The sequence below is a fragment of the Ursus maritimus genome, unplaced genomic scaffold, assembly GCF_017311325.1.
Source record: "Ursus maritimus isolate PB19 unplaced genomic scaffold, ASM1731132v1 scaffold_12, whole genome shotgun sequence".
NCBI classification, from domain to species: Eukaryota; Metazoa; Chordata; class Mammalia; order Carnivora; family Ursidae; genus Ursus; species Ursus maritimus.
This window is the reverse complement of record NW_024423564.1, coordinates 57,761,091-57,768,779: the sequence shown is the minus strand read 5'-3', so window position 1 is coordinate 57,768,779 and position 7,689 is coordinate 57,761,091. Positions and strand designations below refer to the sequence as shown.

At 40.4% G+C, this 7,689-nt stretch overlaps 1 pseudogene; it reads left to right on the top strand.

Moving 5' to 3' along the window:
• The first annotated feature begins 288 nt into the window (after positions 1-288).
• On the top strand, positions 289-396 carry LOC121102145 (annotated as a pseudogene).
• Positions 397-7,689: the final 7,293 nt, after the last annotated feature.

Sequence of the window (7,689 nt, the reverse complement as noted above, 5' to 3'; positions counted from 1 at the left end):
ACTTGGCAAAGGTAAAACCTTTTAAAGCTTTGGAGGTTTGGGAAAGGGAATAAAAAAGACGTTAATAGAATGACATATTTTTAGTGTAACAGTTCAGAGAAAACTCTGGGGGAACAAAAAATAAAATGAACGACCTAAATATGTTTTTTTTTTTTTTTCTACACTATGAGCTTCAAAGGAGTGGGTTGTGCTGGATATTTGGGTGCCCCAAATCTGTAAAAGATTTGAATACAATGGGAACTCTCTTGGTCAGAGCTTCGCTTCAGTCTGGTAACTACATCCCCCCCTATCGCTTCTCGGCCTTTTGGCTAAGATCAAGTGTGGTAACTGCATCCCCCTGAATACGGGGGTGACTACTTTTGAGTTAAGTGAATGTGGGCAAAATACTAAACCTTTCTAGTTCTCAGTTTCATAATCTGGAAGGTAAGAATGGTGTCACTAACCTCAGAGAACTGTGGTAAGACTTGAAAGAAACTGATACATATTAAATTTATATTAAATATTTGTAATATTTAATATAGCACATTATATATTATATATGTATATTAATTCAATTATATTCGATCAAATTAATGGAAATCATGATACATAATAGGCACATTACCAAGAAAATAGAAATGTTTTCCTTTAATTTATTGCCTTTTATTTGAAAATAGGACAAACGACTCATTTAGGAAGACTATTAAAATAACTTCTGCCACTTTTGCTAAATTCCTGAGCACCCAGAAATTTCAGTTCTGCAGTCAGGGGCCTCCTCCTTGTGGGCACTGGGTGTAGGAGTCCGGCAGGGGCAGGAGACCAGGACACTGCATCTGGCTTCATCACAGGGCAACATGCCACATCAATGACTATGCTAAACCCCTGCCTTCTTTACTGACAAGTCTTTGACTCTGTTTAGATAACTGGTGGCAATTTGCTCAGGTAAGGTGGGCTCAGCCTCAGAGGGTGAATCGTGATTGGTCAAAACCAGCCACGGTAGTCTTATTTCCTTTTGCAGGTGACTGGTTTAGCAGTGAGCTTACGACCCAATCCTACCCATGAAATAAAAGGGAGACCTCAAGAAAAGATGCTCCTTTCTGATGAAAATCTCTTTACTTTCCTGCCTCTGTATGCTGGTGTATGAGGATGTGATATCTGAAGCCGGGCAGCCTCCTTGGGACCATGAGGGGGAAAACCAAGAGGATTGAAAAAGTAAATTCAGCATCCTCAAATTATTAAACTATTGATTGAACAGACCTTGGAACTGCCTACCCTACAATTCTAGTTTAGTGACGTAATAAACACTAATGTTTTTGACTACTTTTACCTAAGTCATTAGTTACCAACAGCTAAAATTCTAAAGGATACAAACACAAACTCATTCCATGACCTGACACACTTTCCCCTTCTGGGCCTTAGTTTCTTCTTGTATTAAATTATGGGATTGGACTAGATTCATGCTGGCAAACAACCCATGGGTCAGTTACAGCCCTTCTCTCTTACTGCCCTTATGAGTCTCTAGCCCTGTGGGATAGTGGTCAAAAACTGAATCTTATCAGTTAAGCCTATTTCCATCTCTTCTGGAATGAAGAGTCTCTTGGACATCTTGGCTCTTCTCTGTAAATGTTCATGGTCAAGGGTGAAAAAACACTCTTGTTTTTCTCTAGATCTGTTGCAGAACTGCAGGGTTAGCTGTGCCCCTAGATCCTGTATAGTGTCTGCTAGGATGCAGCAGGTCCTCTGGTTCTTTCGAATATCATTTTGCTTCTATAGCTGAAATCTTTGGTCTTAGACACGGTCCTTAGATTTTGTGATTTCTGATAGCAGGTGTCTTCCAGCTGCCTATGCTGGGCAGCTCTACATCCCCTCCCCAGGATATCCAGAGTATGGACAGGCACTGGGAAGCAGGAATATTATTCAGACCTATTATTGTGGATGCCTCTATGCACATTTGTAATATGCTCTCCTATGGGACATGGTGTTAAGCTAAATGCAGAACCTTCTTTAGAGCCTTGTAGTCTCTCCCAGGCAATGCCCAGAAGAGTGGGCTCTGGCCTCTTGTGTTCCTGGTCCCCTAATACCTGCCTAGATATCTCCATTACTAGTTCTCCCACCCCTTGTCAAGGTATGGCTACACAGCAAGAGGTAGAGATGAGGGATTAGTAAGACTCCTCCTTGGGGCGCATGGGTGGCTCAGTCCGTTGGATGTCTGCCTTTGGCTCAGGTTGTGGTCGTGGGATCCTGGGATTGAGCCCCATGTTGGGCTCCCTGGTCAGTGGGGCGCCTGCTTCTCCTGCTCCCTCTGCTGCTCCCCCTGCTTGTGCTCTCTCTCTCTCACTCTTTCTCAAATAAATAAATACAAATCTTAAAAAAAATAAGAATCCTCCTATATGATTTCCTCCACTTCCTCCTTTCTACACTCTCCCAGGACAAAAGGCCCAAGTTTCTGTCTTCTTTTTCCTGGCTGGAAAGAATTCTTCTGCATCAAATCCTCCTGCATTAGGACTCGTGCTTAGTGGCAGACAAGTAAGAAGAACCTCTAAACCAGAGACAACAGAAATCAGGAGAATTTTAAACATTGTGTCATTGGACTCTATTTAAAATCATTTTTAGCTTTTCACCAACATTAAACAAATTACAAGATTCTACATCCAAATCTAGATTTGTACTTTCTCTTCAAAACTTAAGAGGCGCTGGCAACACGGAACTCGTTCACAGCACAATAATCACCTTGAGTTGACTGGAGTGTTCTTCCCTCAAATATCACACGTACTGCCTGGTTCTTCACAAGCTGGGTCACTCCCTTTTGCTGTGGACCTTGAAGGCATCCAATTCATACATCTGTGTTCTCTTTCTAGCCCCTTTAGGCATTTAATCTTCTAAGATCCATTCTACTTGTACAGTTCTGGGACTCTATAATCAACATCTTTCCCTGCCCTCCACATCCAGCACCGTGCTAAGCACAGTCAGGGAATATTACCTTTTACAACCTGATAAAAGTATGATGATTACATGAATATATAATATGGTACAGGTAATTCTATAATCCAGTCAAGTATGTACAACTAACACTTATTTTAAAATGAGCAGAAAAGGGTCGTGAAACCTTCTAAGAGCTTTTCAGCATGTCCCTCCACTTCCGTTTGTGAACAAGCTGTGGGGCCTTGGGCAGGTTACTTGGGCCATCTGGACTCCTACATTCTCAACTGTGCAATGAGGAGGGTGGGATTAATTCCAGGGCTCTGCAATGATATGAGTTCAGCCCCAAAACCATACATCTTAACATCAGGAAGACTGACCCCAAGGGTGTAAGATAGGCCTCTGCCTTTAGGGAGTTTATGATCTAGTTGGGGCAACAAAGCAAAAGCAAGGACATGACATGAACCACAAAGCACAGAGGGGTCACTGAGTTCCAGGGGCTCGGTGCTCAGAATCGAGGATCCTAGAATCTGAATGAGACTTAGACCCTCTCCTCTTCCCACCAGTGCCTTCATCTAACTACCTCCTCCTCTTCTCTGAAAATGCAATTCAGGTTCACCCCTGTCCCTCCCGAAGCCCCAGGTCTGGGTGAGTTAGTGCCCTCCACTGTGGCCCTGCTGCTGTGCACAGCTGCTGTGTATTAGTCTGTCCCCCACCGTCCTGTGACTCTCAAGGCCAGGAATGTCACACACGTCTCTCTTCCAGGAACCCCGACCCATTGTATTGGTCACAGTACTGACTTCTCCTGGATAGAACTCTGCCAGCACCCTATTCCACGCTGTCCTAATGAAATGGCTGATAAAGATTTCCATCACACACCCCTCTGGTAGGCAAGTACAATTAGAACAGATTGTTTCTCCAGGAAATGTGAATCTTAAGGGAAGTGACATGTTGTGACAGAATATTAAAACAGTTTGAACCAAATCATTCTTTCAGCAGAATCTATTTGTTCCTATTTCTGTGATCCACCCACCTGTCCTTGTTTCTCCCCCACTCTGAATGTTCAATTCTTCCTCAACTCTGCAATCTCCATGATACTCTCCGTGTGTGTGTGTGTGTGTGTGTGTGTGTGTGTGTGTGTGTGTGTTAAGAACTATTTCTCTCTGTTGCTTACCACCAAGGATCCTAACAGATTCTGAGATCAAATCTTTTTCATCTTGGATGTCAACCAGAGAGTCTGGCCTGTGGGGAGCTCAGGGGACAAAATATTAAATGCTTGTTAAGTGAATTCATTCCTCGCCAATGCCAACATCCACTCTATGGCGTCCCTGACAGATGGCCATCTCTCCTCTTTCTACGAGACCGTGACAATGATGGGGAGAACTCAGTATCTCACGAGGTAGCTCAGGCTATTTGAAAAATTTTCCCAAATGACTTCTATCATGCATCCCAAATTGTTAGAAAGTTCTTCCCAAATGAGTTAAGATCTTACTCACATTAACTTCCCCCAGCTATTCCTTGTCCTTTGCTGGGACCATGAGAATTCTTCTATCAGATAATTTCAGAGTCAGGGCTAGCAACATCTACAGGGCTTCAGGGTTTGCTAAGAGGTCTCTAAGGGATAATAACACCTCACATTTGAAAGGCAAATAATATCTACAGGGTTTTCAAAGCTCTTTCCCAACCATTAGGTAATTTATTCTCACAAAAACTTTGAGACACAGATTGCTGTGGGATTACCAGTCTCCATTTTCCATATCAGGAGACTAGTGCAGAAAGACTGTATAATTTTTTTTTTCCAGGTCACACAGCTAATGAAGGGCAGAGTTGAGACTCGAAGCCTAATCTTTACCACTTAATTCTCCCTCTTCCTCCATTCTAGCATGAGTCCCTTACCACAGCATGATAGTAATCTCAGTGATGAAGATATGATTGTAAAGAGTTTACTTTGTTTCAGCCACTCTGCTGGTTAGTTTAAAATATTCAATCTAAAACATACAATACAATACAATATTTACTCTAATTCTTTGGTTATCCAAGAGATACATGATCATTTCCATATCATGGTTGAGGTAAACTGGGGCTTAGAGCACACAAGAGACTTGCCCCAAATTCCCAGGTAATAAATATTAAGGGCCGACACCTGAATTGTGAATTCGTACATCAGACATAGCAAGAGTTGGCTCATGGTTGTGCAAAGTTACCTTTAGGTACCATTCCATTCCCCAACTGGGAGTTCTTGGCCCTTGGGCCTCAGCAATATCAGCAGCTATTCCCCTCTTCACTCTGCCCATGGCTTGTGGGCCCACTCTTGTTCTGCTCTCCCACATTCTAAAGTCTCTCTCCAGCTCTCTCTGCACGGATTTGCATTAAATGTTTACCAAATTCTATTAAGGGCTTTTGTTGCTGAATGATTTACTGGGGGAAGAAGGAAGATTGGTCACACACATAGGAAGTATTCAGGTCATTTTATTTCTCCATCTGTGGGCAGCATCAACTTAAAAATGAAAATGCTTCCCACAGCTGCATTAAGACCACTAAAGAACACCTGTATTCTGTTACGCTGCTGCTCCCCATGGCCCTCCCCACAAAGGAATGATGTTTCTTTAAAGTTCATCTGCAAGGTTCTATTCCCAGTACTGATAACACTATAAAATAATGGTAAAGTTAATTATTGGTGAATTAAAATGGAAGTGCTATCTAAATTCTTAGGACATTCACATTACTATCAAATGAGTTTATAGTGATTAAAATGATTAATGACATTCCAGTAAATACCAGAGAATTATAATCCTGAATACAAAGAAGGTTAAAGTCTTATCATCATTAGAGTACATCAAGGCAAACGTGAGAGCTCTCCTTATCTGCTTGCATTAGGGAAAGAGACACAGAGCAAATAAAATCATTTGAATCTTTGCAAATACAGAAATCTGGGGGCTCATTTTATTATTTATGTAGCATTTGGAACCAATACATATTGTACAGGAGGAAAAACAATAGCTCACATGTAATTTAAGCAAAATAGACCAATGGAACAGAATCGAAAGGCCAAAAATAGATCCAAGCATATTGTAACATTTAGCACATATTTGAGAGGGCATATTAAAACTGGAGAAAAGGCTGTATTATTAAATAAAAATATTGAGACAACCGGTTCATCATTGACTGAAGGGAGATCACTAATGTCATCCCTAAATAGATTCCAGAACAAAAAGAACTAGATAAAAATACATGCGAATATTTCTATATTTCTATAGTGTTGAGGCAGGCAAGACATTGGAAGGTACTGTTTGTTCCAGAAAGACAAACCAGACAAGAGGAAATTACTAGATTTGCTAAGTCATAATTTAAACTAAATCAAAAGTCAAATACAGTTGACCCTTAAACAACTCAGTGCAACTTCAACCCTGTATAGTTGCAAATCTGTGAATAACTTTGACTCTCCAACAACTTCACTACTCATAGCCTACTATTGATCGGAAGCCTTTCCCATAACATAGTCAATTAACACATATTTGATATGTTACATGTATTATATACTGTATTCTTACAAAAAGTAAACGAGAGAAAAGAAAACATTATTAAGAAAACCATATGGAAGAGAAAATACAATTATAGTACTGTAAAAAATCCACAGGCAAATAAATGGACCAGTACAGTTTAAACTCATTGCTCAAGGGCTAACTAGAATAACCTGCTGAAAGAACCTATAATATATTTGAAAGATAAAGGCATCTTTGATTACATTTTTAAGATCTAAAGTCTATCTTTGATATATAAAGATATTCTACAAATAAATAAGAAAAAGCCAGTCTCCGATATAAAAATGAACAGACTTGAGAGAAGAAATAAAAGCAGCCAATTCAACTATGATGAAAACATTTTCCCCTCAGTGGGAGGGGAATAATACAAATTAAAACAACACATTTTTCAGTTTGACAATGATTTTAAAAGCCTTAGAGTTAACAAGTTGTGAGGTTATAGGGAGATCAATGGAATTCCTTAGGTTCTCCTGAGAGAATATGAATTGGCCCAGATTTATGTAAAACAGTTTAGAGGAAAACAGACAAACCAACAAACCTCTATAAACTGCATTAGTTTGCTAGGACTGTCATGACAAAGTTCAACAGATTAGGTGGCTTACACAACAAAAATGTATTTTTTCGCAGTTCCGGAGGCTGGAAGTCCAAGATCAAGGTGCCAGCAGGGTGAGTTTCCCCTGAGGCTGGCTACCTTCTCTCTGCCTCTTTCACATCATCCTTCCTCTGTGCACCCTCTTCTCTTCTGTCTCTTCCTCTTCTTAAGTCTTACCAGTCTTACTGGATTCGGGGTCCACCCTATTGCCTCATTTAACCTTCCTTACTACCTCTTTAAAAGCCCCATCTCCAAATACCACCACATTGAAGAAGGTTAGGGCTTTGACCTATGAATTTTAGGGAGACATAGTTCAGTTCATAACACACACACCCCATAAAAATATTCTTATCCTTTGACTCAGTAAATCTAGGTCTAGAATATTATGGATATTACCCTAAAATCCAACAATACGAACAGACAAAAAAAAAAAAAACCTCTTGGTCCTAAAGTATACATACTCTCATCCTATATCCTGCTTTCTAATCTCACTTTTCTACTTACATAAATTTGGTAGTAGACCAGTGATTAGATTCTTTTAAGATAGGGTCCATGCCTGTCTGTCTTTCTTATGACTTTTTTTAAGGGTAGTTTCAGATTTAAATCGAGAAAAAGGTGCAGAGATTTCCCACATTCCCACATACACATTCTGCCCCG